The sequence below is a fragment of the Garra rufa genome, chromosome 3 (genome assembly GCF_049309525.1).
Source record: "Garra rufa chromosome 3, GarRuf1.0, whole genome shotgun sequence".
In the NCBI taxonomy this organism is placed as follows: Eukaryota; Metazoa; Chordata; class Actinopteri; order Cypriniformes; family Cyprinidae; genus Garra; species Garra rufa.
Genome location: NC_133363.1, coordinates 34,714,855 through 34,727,844, shown reverse-complemented (window position 1 = coordinate 34,727,844; position 12,990 = coordinate 34,714,855). Strand labels below are relative to the sequence as shown.

General features: G+C 37.4%; 1 protein-coding gene and 1 long non-coding RNA gene across 2 annotated transcripts in view; both read left to right on the top strand.

Moving 5' to 3' along the window:
- The window catches only part of ptpn5 (protein tyrosine phosphatase non-receptor type 5), a 34,867-nt gene that overhangs the window by 439 nt on the left and 21,438 nt on the right, over positions 1-12,990 (top strand). Inside the window, exons 2-3 of the mRNA XM_073835995.1 lie at positions 1,816-1,930; positions 2,021-2,086. The gene's annotated coding sequence lies outside the window, so the exon portion shown is untranslated. The remainder of the gene's footprint in view (positions 1-1,815; positions 1,931-2,020; positions 2,087-12,990) is intronic.
- Positions 6,855-10,869, top strand: LOC141332416 (uncharacterized). The gene is made up of 4 exons (XR_012355308.1): positions 6,855-8,364; positions 8,634-8,719; positions 8,998-9,087; positions 9,875-10,869. It is a non-coding gene; the product is annotated as an uncharacterized lncRNA (long non-coding RNA).

The following is a 12,990-nucleotide window of genomic DNA, read 5'->3' as shown; positions in this document are numbered from 1 at the left end:
CGAAGCGAGTCAATGAGCGAGGTCTTTCAGTACGGTGCCAGTATGCATATTTATACTGCCTGTTCGTTCTTAAAAACTGCCTCACCTTTGGGATGTGTCATTCAAGCTATCATAAGTAAACATTCGGTTTGGCGAACACAATGACTGACGGTAAATTGAAGGAAATTGTCTTTATGTTTAAAGGGACGAAAAACAGATGTACTTTATCAGTATGTTTATAGCCAAAGAGGATAATTTTACAAAAGCCATTGGATGAAATATAGCGGGGATGCATTTGTGATCCTAAAATGGCATTCAACAAGTGTATCTCATTCTGCTTTTCTGCCTGATATTCTCCAGATATTCTGCCATCCTGTGTATGTGAGTGTGTGTTTGTGTAACTGATTGCTTGCTTATGTGTGTGGGGGCTCTATGCAGTCAGACTATTGTATTTTCAGCTTTTTTAAAGGTTTTGTTTGAATAATTCCGACTTAGTGTCAATGACTGTCAGTGCAGGAATTATTTTTAGAAAAGGATGTTTGTTTTTACTCAATGTATTAAGCCAATGAGACTTGCATTGGGAGGGAGACTGGTCCAAATAATCCTCTGCCCATGATTTCAGTCTCTCTTGCTTCCTCTCTAGCTCTTTTGCTCTCATCTGTGGCCTTTCTTTGTTGTTTCTTTATTTTGAAATGTATACAAGCAGTTAATCACATCAGCTATCCATTTCAGAGGTGGAGAAAGAGATGGAGAGGTGGGTTCTTTGGAAACCGTGACAGCTCTCATTCATGGAAATCCAAAGGTGCAGCAATATTGGGCCCAGTCTGCAAAACAAAAAACACACTGATTTAACTCATCCAGCATAAAGCGTAATCCTCTCATACAAGCGAGCACAATGAAACATGGCCCTATAGTGTAGGGCTGCTATTAAGCAGGTAATCTCTCTCACTCTTGCACTCCCTCTCTTTCATCAAAACTATTAGCAGGAAAATCAGTATTTCCATTAGCTAGGAATCCATTAGGATTCCGACTTCTAATGTGTCCAAAATAAAAATAAATAAGGCCATGTTGAAGTGCCAACAGTTATTGCCGTTCATTAGTGTTGTTAAAAGCATTGCTGACATATTAACTTTGTTTTAATCTCAGACTATAGTTCATCATAGTGTGTAGGATGCAGAGCCTGCTTTATTTTACAGTGCGGAGGTTGTGGAATATGTCTAGTTTATGCTGTTGTTTGTACATAGTTTTGGATTGGCTAGTTATATATTAAGCCTTTTAAAGAGCTCAATACAATGAATTTGCATCTGTGTGAAAAAATAAATGGATTTCATATTCAAACACAAAAGGCAGGAAATGCCTATAAATGTTGCAGGAGCCAGATGGGAACTGTGTTTCTCCTTTTTATTCCACTATGGATTGTGTCTGCTGCATGATCCCTTTGCGTGTCTGTGTGTGTGGGTGTTAAAAGTGTGTATATCTGTGTGTGTGTGTGTGTGTGTGTGTGTGTGTGTGCGTGTGTAGAGGGGGGTGTTGATTGTGGTTCTATATAAACCATTTGCTGCTGAGTGTATTTGTTTCCATGGTTACCCCCATGCCAATGTAGATCACGTCATCACCAGACCAGACCTCTGCAGCTATTGTTTACTGATCGTAGAGGAGAAAGACTGAATGTGTGTTCGGGTTTTAGATACGTTCCCCGCAGACCTTAAGTTCTTCATTGTTTTTCAGTCCTTTTGTCTAGCCTGTTGCTTACACTGCGTTTAATTCCTGGACGTCTTGCTTTGATTCATCATGTCTCCTGCTATATTTTGACCACCTGTCATTTTTCTGTGATAGACACACATGGAGGGCTATTTATTCGATACCGCTCAGTGACTCCTGTTGGTTGACTTGGCACGCAGTGTCCTCTGCTTGTATCGCCATCTGTAGCACTCCGTACAGAGCTGCATGAGTAAGAATGATCTTCTACTGCTATATATTGACATTCTAATGCAATGCAAATCGTTTCTGTTTTCCTAATTTTTCTTCTCAATACTCCCAGTTTGTTTTAGGTCCTGAGAGAGGCGTTTGTCACTGTCATGTGAGCCTAACTTTGCTTTTTTATACAGTAAGTTCTTTATTGTTTCTTTATGAACTATGACTCTTCTTTCTTTCTCACAAAGAGAATACATTGTATTGTGGTGTGGTTAATGAAGTCCATGCATTTGTGAGTCTTTTTGTATACACATGACACTACCACACAATTTTAAAATCTGATGTTTTACATTTGTGACCCTGGACCACAAAACCAGCCATAAGGGTCAATTTTGCAAAATTGAGATTTATGCATCACCCGGAAGCTGAATAAATAAGCTTCTCATTGATGTATGGTTTGTTAGGAAAGGACAATATTTGGCCATGATCAAACTATTTAAATCTGAGGGTGCAAAAAAATCTAAATATTGAGAAAATTGCCTTTAAAGTTGTCCAAATGAGGTTCTTAGCAATGCATATTACTAATCAAAAAAGTTTTGATATATTTACGGTAGGAATCTTACTAAATATCTTCATGGAATATGATCTTCACTTAATATCCTAATGATTTTTGGCATAAAGGAACAATTTTGACCCATACAATGTATTGTTGGCTATTGCTATATCTATACCAGTGCTGCTTATTACTGGTTTTGTAATACAGGGTCACATTCGTGAAAATGAAAAATACCAGCACATATTTTGTTATTTATTAGTTTTAACATAAATTAAGCTGAGTTTAATTAAGTTAATACAATATTAGGTTAAAATCGTTTGTATTTATACTACCATTCAAAAGTTTAGGGTCAGTAAGTTAAGGCAATACTTTTATTAAGCAACAATGCATTAAATTGCTTAAAAGTGTCAATAAAGACAGATAAATGCTCTTCTTTTCCATTCATCAGAGAATCCTGAAAATTGTATCACATTTTCTACAAAAATAATAAGCAAGCACAACTATTTATAACATTGATAATAATAATATACAATGTTTCATTAACACTAAATTAAGATATTAGTATGATTTCTGAAGGATCATGTGATACTGAAGATTCAATTATATTCAAATAGAAAGCAGTTATTTTAAATTGCATCAATATTTCACAATATCAGAGTTTTACTGTATTTTTATTTAATAAAAGTAGCCTGACCATATAAGACTTCTTTCAAACACATTAAAAAATCTTACTGACTCCAAACTTTGAATGGTAGTGCTGTGTAGTTATTATTGATAAATAAATACAGGATGTAATTTTAAATTTTGATGCTTTAAGGTACAAGTATCATCCAATTATTTAGTTATTCCATTCAGTCTGGCAAATGCAAAATGGTAAAAAAAACAAAAACAAAAAAAACAGTCAATATATAGTTTTTCGGTATTTCTGTATGGACCAAAAATTTAAAGTTGGCGTTCCGTGGAGGAATACGGGAACAAACCAAAAAAACAAGCCATCTTTCCATTATTTGAATTTATTCCTACATGGAGTGCCAACTTTTTGGTTTATACAGAAAAACAGAAAAATATATATATTGACCATTCAACATTATGTGACCCTGGACCGCAAAACTAGTTATAAGGGTCAGTTTTTTGAAACTGAGATTTATACATCATCTGAAATGATAATTATGAATAGATAATGAATCCATAAGATTTCCATTGATGTTGTTACATTTCTGTCAGTTTATGTCTTAGTCATGTCATGTATTTGGTTTCTCCCATTGTCTTCCCCCGTTAATCTGTCTGCTTTGGTTTAGTCCTCGTTTGTGTAATCACCGTCACCTGTGTTTGAATTATTAGTCATCTGTGTCACCTGTGTTTGATTATTAGTCTGTCCTTATAAGTCTGTCTTTGATTTCAGTTCCCTGTCGGTCCTTTTGTTTGAATAGATGTGTGTGATGTTCCTGACTTGTTCCTGCCTTGTTCCAGTCGAAGATTTATATTAAATATATTGTATTTTGTAATTCTTGTCGTCCGTCTCGTCAACTCCTGCACGCACCCGTAACATAAGGACCGACCTAAACAGTCACAGCGTTTTTCCCCTGCGTTTATTTTCCGTTTTTGTCTCAGTGTTTTTGTTTTTTTTGGTTATGGATGATCCCAATGTCCTCATCATCCTTCTGGAGCAGGGGAACCGCTCTCTCGAGGACCACACCAGAGACTTCGTCCACCTCGTGCCTTACACGCACTACCCGGACAGCTGCCTATGCACATTCTACCGAAATGGACTTAACAACACCATCAAGGCGCAGCTGTCCGGGGAGGGTCCTCGAGAGAGCATCGCTGATTACATCGAGTGGGTGTTGGTGTCCAGCAGAGCTTCCTTGACCATGGAGGATGACACCAGCCCCACTCATGACCCAGAGAGCAGCAAACCATCACCCCGACACGCAGAGTGGGAACCCGAGCGCACCGCGGATGCAGGACTAGAGCCGCGAGCGACAGAGCCAGAGTCCTCTCCGGCTGATCAGGTGCGTGAGTCGGAGTCTACATCTCTGACGGTGGATTGCGACGTGGAGCTAGGGAGGGAAATGGAGAGCCCTGCCCACTGCAACTCCGCTGGGGGTGAGCTGGATATCTCTGGGGACTTAATTGACTTTGTTTCTGAGACTGTGGATATTGACACGCCGGATTTAATAGACTTTTTCTCTGAGCCACTGACGCGCATTGACTTCCCTCCCACCCGCCCTCATCTGTCCAAATCTGCCTGGTCCCCGCTGGTTCCGCCCAGCCGCCCTGAGTCCCCGCTGGTTCCGCCCAGCCGCCCTGAGTCCCCGCTGGTTCCGCCCAGCCGTCTTAAGTTCCCCAAGTCAGCAGTCAGTCCCCTTGCTCACCCTCAGCCCACCATCTCTGCAGTGGGCTCGCCGCAGGGATGCCTGCTCACTTCGGTGGCAAGGCTGGAGGTTCCCTCAGCTCCGCCTCCAGCCTCCGAATCCAGACCTCCACCTCGGTCCTCCGACCCTGCGGCTCCACCACGGCTCTCAGCGCCCTCCTCTCCACCGTCGCCCGTCGGTCCACCAGCTCCACCGGGCTCCATCGTCTTTCCGGCTCCGCCCTGGTCAGTCGTCACCCCATCGGATCCTCAGGACTCTGCTCCTCCGGCTGCGCCTCGTCACGCCGTCCCACCGGCTCCTTGGGACTCCTCCTTCCTGCGGGCACAGCCTCCATCCTCTGTCGCTCCGGCTCCGCCGCGGATCTCCGGGACTCCGTCTCCGCCTCGGCCGCCAGAGCCCGTTCCGCCTTGGCCCTCCGGATCCGCGGTATCGCCCTGGATCTTCGGCTCTCCATCTCCGCCTCGGGTTCCTCTGCCAGCTGCTCTGCCTCTGTCGGTCGGCCCCACGGAGTCGGCGGTCCGTCCTCCACCATGGCTCCTCCCTCCGTCGGCTCCTCCGTGGGCCGTCATCCTGGCTGCGATCTGGGTCCTGTTCTCCTGCTTCAGGTCCCTCCTGTGTCTTCCCTGGCTCCTCCCTCCGTCGTCGCCCCCATGGACTGTCTTTTTTGCCCGTTGGACTTGTGTTCTGGTCCTCCTCCGGGGGTTGCGTCCTCCGCCGGAGCCCCCTCCCTTATTGACTCTATTTTCCTGGTTTTCCGCCCCTCTCGTTTTTTCGTTTTTTCTACGGCGCGAGGACGCGCCTTTCCGGAGGGGGGCGTAATGTTACATTTCTGTCAGTTTATGTCTTAGTCATGTCATGTATTTGGTTTCTCCCATTGTCTTCCCCCGTTAATCTGTCTGCTTTGGTTTAGTCCTCGTTTGTGTAATCACCGTCACCTGTGTTTGAATTATTAGTCATCTGTGTCACCTGTGTTTGATTATTAGTCTGTCCTTATAAGTCTGTCTTTGATTTCAGTTCCCTGTCGGTCCTTTTGTTTGAATAGATGTGTGTGATGTTCCTGACTTGTTCCTGCCTTGTTCCAGTCGAAGATTTATATTAAATATATTGTATTTTGTAATTCTTGTCGTCCGTCTCGTCAACTCCTGCACGCACCCGTAACAGATGTATGGTTTGTTAGGATAGGACAATATTTGGTCGAGATACCACTATTTGAAAATCTGGAAACTGAGGGTGCAAAAATATCAAAATATTGAGAAAATCGCCGTTAAATTTGTCCAAATGAAGTTCTTAGCAATGTATATTAATAATCAAAAATTAAGTTTTGATATATTTACAGTAGGAAATTTACAAAATATCTTCATGGAACATGATCTTTACTTAATAACCTAATGATTTTTGCCATAAAAGAAAAATAGATGATTTTGACCCAACAATGTATTGTTGTGTATACCTGTGCTACTTACAACTGGTTTTGTGGTTAAGGGTCACATATGAGGATAAATGAAAACAGTCAATCTTATTATTGTGATTAAAAACACTTTTACTGAGATATTATTTAATTTTTATGGAGATTAGAGGATACAGATATTGTCAAATCATTTAAGGATAAAATAACGTATAGTTTCCCATACTAAATATTTTGTTTATGGCCCATTTTATCCTCGGTTTCATTCAGATACCTGTCTGCAATGGCTGTTCTTTCTTTATCTCTTTCTGTTATACAGTTTGTGGCTGGGATTTGAATGCTGATTGAGCAAGTGGCATGAGATGATTATGCTTAGGTTTGATGAAAGACAATCTGTGAAGGGTGTGTACTTGTGTGTGTGTGTGTGTGTGTGTGTGTACCTGGTATTCATCACGTTGTGGGGACCAAATGTCCCCACAAGGATAGGAATACCAGTAGATTTTGACCTTGTGGGGACATTTCTCAGGTCCCCATGAGGAAACAGGCTTATAAATCATACACAATGAGTTTTTTTGAGGAAGTAAAAGTATGCACAATCTCCTGTGAGGGCTAGGTTTAGGTGTAGGGTAGGTGTAGGGCCATAGAAAGTACGGTTTGTACAGTATAAAAACCATTACGCCTATGGAATGTCCCCATAAAACATGTAAACCCAACATGCGTGTGTGTGTGTGTGTGTGTGTGTGTGTGTGTGTGTGAGTGTGTGTGTGTGTGTGTGTGTGTGTGTGAGTGTGTGTGCGTGTATCCTTCAACACAACGATCTCTTCTCTTTATAGCTCATTCTGATAATTCAAGAGCATCCAGCTGCAGCATGAATAGAGTACAGGAATAAATAAATTAATAATATTCATCAGTGAAGAGAGGTAAAAGAAGGGGGAGGTAAAGATGGATAAAGGTGAAATGGATGGAAGAAGACCATTCGCAGATGAGGGTCAGAGGTATGAAGAGAGAGGGGTAAACATTAAAGAAAGATGAAAGCAGAAAGAAATAGGGATAAGAAGAGACGAAGGGAGAAATGCAGAGAAGCGATGAGATGAGGGTCAGAGAGAGATAAAGGAGTGAAAGAAAGGGGGATGGTTGTGTTTGTTGCTGAAGTGACTGTTTTTCTTGTAAATGCAGCCTCAGTGGCTGTGTGTGTGTGTGTGTGTGTGTGTGTGTGTGTGTGTGTGTGTGTGTGTGTGTGTGTGTGTGTGTGTGTGTGTGTGGAGCTGGAGTATTGATCAGAGTGATCCACTCCAGCACTGAATGTTGACTCTGCACTAAAGGTGACACACAGCCTTCTCTGGCTGACTTTTTACTTGTTTATATATATACACTGTAACCGATTTTTGTAATTTGAACAGTATTTTACTGTAATATCTACAGTAAGATACTGTAAAATGTATATACAGTATTTTACTGTAAACTGCAAAGGATTATGGGAAAATATATGATCACTACTGTAATTCTCCACTACTGTAAATCCGTTTACAGTAGTGAACTTGCCCGCGAAAAATTGACCAATGGCAAGGGAGATTTTTTTTTTCTCCTGTTGAGAGGAAGTGGCGGTAAAAAGGACAAAAGAGAAATGTTGCATCAATAACTCGACAAAAAGGTTAGTATATTATTTCTGTTTTATGAAAAACTGAACAATTTTAATTTGTTTTCACTTGTTAACAGCAAACTAACAATATTCATCGTGTTTTTCATGTCGGTAGCCTTTTTTTCTGACTGACGGCCGGGGCGCCGCCATAACAGTGAAAACATGGACTGGTAGGTAAATTAAGGTGACCTATATTAGTCGAAATAAACTTTTTTTAAACTGAGAAACACGTTTGTATATTCGGCTGCCCTTTAATGCAAGTTAGTTCGTCTGACGAGCCCTTACTCAAGCTTAACAGCAAACTGAGGTGAAATACTGAGGTAAAGTGTGTTAAGCAACACCACTGTTTCTGTGGAGATTTTAAACTGTATTTTCAAGCCCTTCTTTTGTTTGTTATTTTCAAGTTTCTGGTCTGGATGTCATCTGTAACGTCGGAGGTGTATTTTGGATCTTCTTCTGTGAATGACTGCCATAGTATCGACGATAACATGAACTGGTAAGCTAATAATGTCAGTAAGCCGAAGTTGACAAACTTAACGTTAGTCACAGAGCAGCATAATATCTTTTAAACGCTGCCTCTTTGTAGCTATCAAGGTAATTCTCTTCAAATGATGTTTAAGTAAGAAATGTGTGTATGAATGTCGTATGTAACTTTATAGACGGTCCCTTCAGTGACAGACGTGACATAAACAGCGCGCTAACATGAAACACTGAGGTAAAACTGAACACCGCGGTTAACTGCATCTTTTGTGTTTTATTTTCAAGTTTTTGGTCTCGTGGTCATGTCGTCTGCATCGGAGGTGTATTAGAGTCTTTTCTGGTGATTGCCGTCGTCGCGGTGCAAACAACAGGTGAGCTTCCCCTTTCATCAGTTTAACTAAGTTAATGTTAACGTTACTAAATTAGCCAAATTAGCCACAGGCTGCTGTTCTCCACTGACTTGCAGAACAGGTTAACTTTTTAAAGAGAGTAACGAGCTAGCAATATATTAATATAGCAAGTTTTGCTAATAAATATTATAAATGTTTATTTTATTAAAAATGTAAATTTTATTACTGTACAGTAGTTGTCTTTTCTGATCATAAACTATAGTAATACTAAAAGGGTGTTGTGACACTGTCTGTTACAGGAGATTTCTCCAAGCACTAACTGGATGCTGACCATCAGATGCAGAATCATCATACAGCCAGCTGTCCATTTTACAGACATGCAGAATAAGGTAACCTAAAACATATTTTGTTTTACATTGCATTTACATTCATGCATTTTTCAGATGCTTTTATCCTAAGCAAGTTATATTGTATTTAAAGTACACATTTGTAAGGTATTTATTTCCTGGGAATGTTTTTTATTACCATCAAGATTGAGTTTGCATGCGCATTAAAATTATTTCTATTAAACCAGCATTTAAACAGCAAAATGCAGCTGCTTCAGGTATCTTTAACTTACTGTAACCTTTAAATTCATAATAGCAATCTTACTGTCTGTCAATTTAGATTATTGTTACTGTAAAGCAACAAATATAGATTTTTAATCATAGTAGGCCTATTATATGCACAGACTTTCTAGGAAACACACACCTGTTTAGAATGTTTATATGAACAGATTGGTTAGCATTTAGCATGGTCTGTGGCAGACTTTACTAAGTGTCAGGGCAACAAAATTCAATAAACAAGAATGTAATATTAAGTGATTTAAATCAAGAAGAAAATATTGTCTTTTTGCTCCATTTAGTAAAAACGGTTCTTAACAAAGCCATGTTGTGCATCTCTGCACACAGCAGTGTTTCATTACTGAATGAATTTACCTTTTTTAAACACCTAGAATCAGTGACTTACTGACCCATTCATAAAATTCTTTATAAAAAAATTCAAGAAAAAGTTTCTTCAGTTTTTTTTCTTACTACTGCGTTCGTATGTAGTATATAATTTTTTTTAAAATGCATACAGCACCAAGTTTGACAGTTGAGGCAAATTCTTTAAACACTGTTTTTCTTGTGCTTGCAGGTTCGTTCAGACAGTCAACCTTTGTGGCAGCAAATGCATTGACAGTCACAGATCAGATGGACTTCTGGAAAGAGGGTGCAAACAGCAAGCATCAGCCTGAATCCCATTCTGCCGTTTCTCATCAGAGAGCTTGTCAACTTTGACTCAAAACTACTAAAATTTAACACAACACAAACACATTTTTACTGTATGATTTTATTTTATTTACACTACCAGACAAAGCTTTTGAACAGTAAGATTTTAAATGTTTTTAAAGAAGGTCTCTTCTGCTCACTAAGCCTGCATTCATTTGATCCAAAGTACAGCAAAAACAATACACTTTTGAACCATTTTTATTATTTAAAATAACCGTTTTCTTTTTGAATATATTTTAAAATGTAATTTATTGCTGTGATCAAAGCTTAATTTTTAGCATCATTACTGCAGTCACATGATCCTTCAGAAATCATTCTAATAATTTGATTTTCTGCTCAAAAACTATTATTATGATGTTGCTGAAATTATTATAATGCTAAAAACAGTGGAGTACATTTTTTTTCAGGTTTCTTTGATGAATAGAAAGTTCAGATAAACAGCATTTATCTGAAATAGAAATAGTTTGTAACATTATGAATGTCTTTATTATCACTTTTGATCAATTTAAATCATCCTTGCTAAATAATATCTTTCTATTCATCAAAGAATCCTGAAAAATCTAAAAATTAAATAAAATGTTTATCAGCATACTAGAATGATTTCTGAAGGATCATGTGATACTGAAGACGAGTAATGATGCTGAAAATTCAGCTTTGATCAAAGGAATAAATTAAATTTGGATCAAATTAATGCAGGCTTGGTAAGCAGAAGAGAATTCTTTAAAAAAAATCTTAGTGTTCAAAAACTTATGACTGGTAGTGTACTTACTTATTTTTGCTTTTCAGTATGTGTATGTTTGCCATGATACAAAGTCTCTGTACTTTTAAAAAGAAAATGTTCAACAATTAAAAAGAATATTATCAGAACTAATGCTTATGAGTTATTGTGATTTTTATGGGGTTGGGGTGGTAAAAATCTTGAATTACAGTGCTGTAGGTTAATTGGATTGTTTTTACAGGTAAAAAATGTTTAAAATAAATGAAAATAAACTCTATAGTACTGATACTGTAATTGAAAATACAGTAAAAATACTGTAATTGAAGATACAGTAAAAACACTGTAAATGAAATTACAGTAAAAATACTGTAAATGAAATTACAGTAAATACCTTTTAGTACTGTAAATGCACTTACAGTAATAATACTGTAAACATTTTTACAGTAACTTACTGGCATCCAGCTGCCAGTAAGTTACTGTAAAATTTACAGCAAACTTTTTACAGTGTATATTATATATGGGCCATTCTACAGAATTGGTCCAAAGTCAGAGTTAGAAAAATCTTGGAAAGATGCACATTTCTAGTAGTTGTGCAGTTAATTCTCATATTGTTTCAAAACGTTTTGGAATATTTGTCCTCTCCCCAAATTTGTCACAATTAAAACACAGTAATATATAATTTAATAAGAATGGTAACATTGACCTATTAAGATTTTGTTTTACATCTACTTTGTAAATATATATTTTTTTATTTTATTAAAAAGTTTTCAGAGGTAAACCAATAACAATCACAAATATTAAAATATTTAAGTGTGATCTATGAGATTTGTTGTATTTTGATTCTAATTTTTCTTTGTAAAAGGCGTAAAGTTGATAATACTGATTTCAAACTTAAGGATTTATTACTGTAAATATACATTGAACCAAAAACTATCATAACATCTTATTTGATAATTCAGTATACTTCAGTATACTATTATTTGACTAAACATCCCACGTTTCAGTCGTGACAGTACATTTTCGGTAGTGACAGTAATGTTTTGGTAGCGACCTTATCACATTACAGAATTTTTACACACTAAAACTCTAAATAAAAAACATACTAAAATTTGCATATTTGTACTAAAACTTTGTTTATTTCCCCCAAATATAGGATTATTTGTTCCCTTTTTCACTTTTTGACAATTTTAGATACTTTCGAGCCTAGCTCAAAGATGCTAATCAGGACATAAGCTAGCACAGTGGTACAAATATAAAAATAAAATTTCATGGAATAACTCCCAAGAAAAGTATGTTTAATTATAGAAAAATGGTGTTTGGTAGTGAAGTTCCTTAAAGTTACACACAGAGTTTTCATCATTTTGAACACATTTACCTCAAAATGATGGGGCATATCTCATCATGTAGCTATGAGAGAGAGAGACACACATGAATATTTCATGATCATAAATGTAGGAGTGTAGTTTAAATCAGAAAATGGACTAAAACATGAACTGTTTCAGTAGTGACATGAAAATGCAGGACACATTTTTTTTACATGAAGTTTCATGATTTACAAAGAAAATATAAAAAATAAATATTTTTTTTTAACTTTACTGGACTTCTTTTCGAATCAAAAATATATTTTTAAAAACAAAAATATTTACATTTACCTGAATTAATAAAAAAAAAAGCTTTGTCATAATTTAAAAATTAAAATTGTCACAATTTAGCACAAACATTAATGTCAAAATCTGTACATAACTATTCTCTAGTACTTTAACATATGACAAAACTGTAAACGCGATCACAAATACATTTTTATTTTCCTAATTTAACAAGTATTTACATATTATTTATCAACGTAAAGCATTGTAGGTACTTTTTAAATTTAATTTAGTATCTATACAACCTTCCAGCGAAGCAGTTGACTACTGGAAAGTATTGATTATTAGGTTCCATTTTCATTATTGCATGGATTTGTGAATCGTGGATTTATTATTATATTGGCTGGTTTGTTCATGGTTGAATCTCTGTTGAAATCCTGCTGAAACTGCTTTAACTTTGACAAATCAGTGATATTGTACACCTTTAATTTTTGAAAAGCGATAGTCGCTATCAGTGCACAGCGAAGTGTTTAAATATTAAACACATTGTCTCGTAAGCATTTCTGCTGTGAAAAAAAGAAAGAAAGTGATAAAAATTTGATCAGCAGTAACTCTCAAATGATGTGGGAGCATTTCGGTTTAAATGAGCTGACTTCAGAGTTCAGACCATGCTTTGAA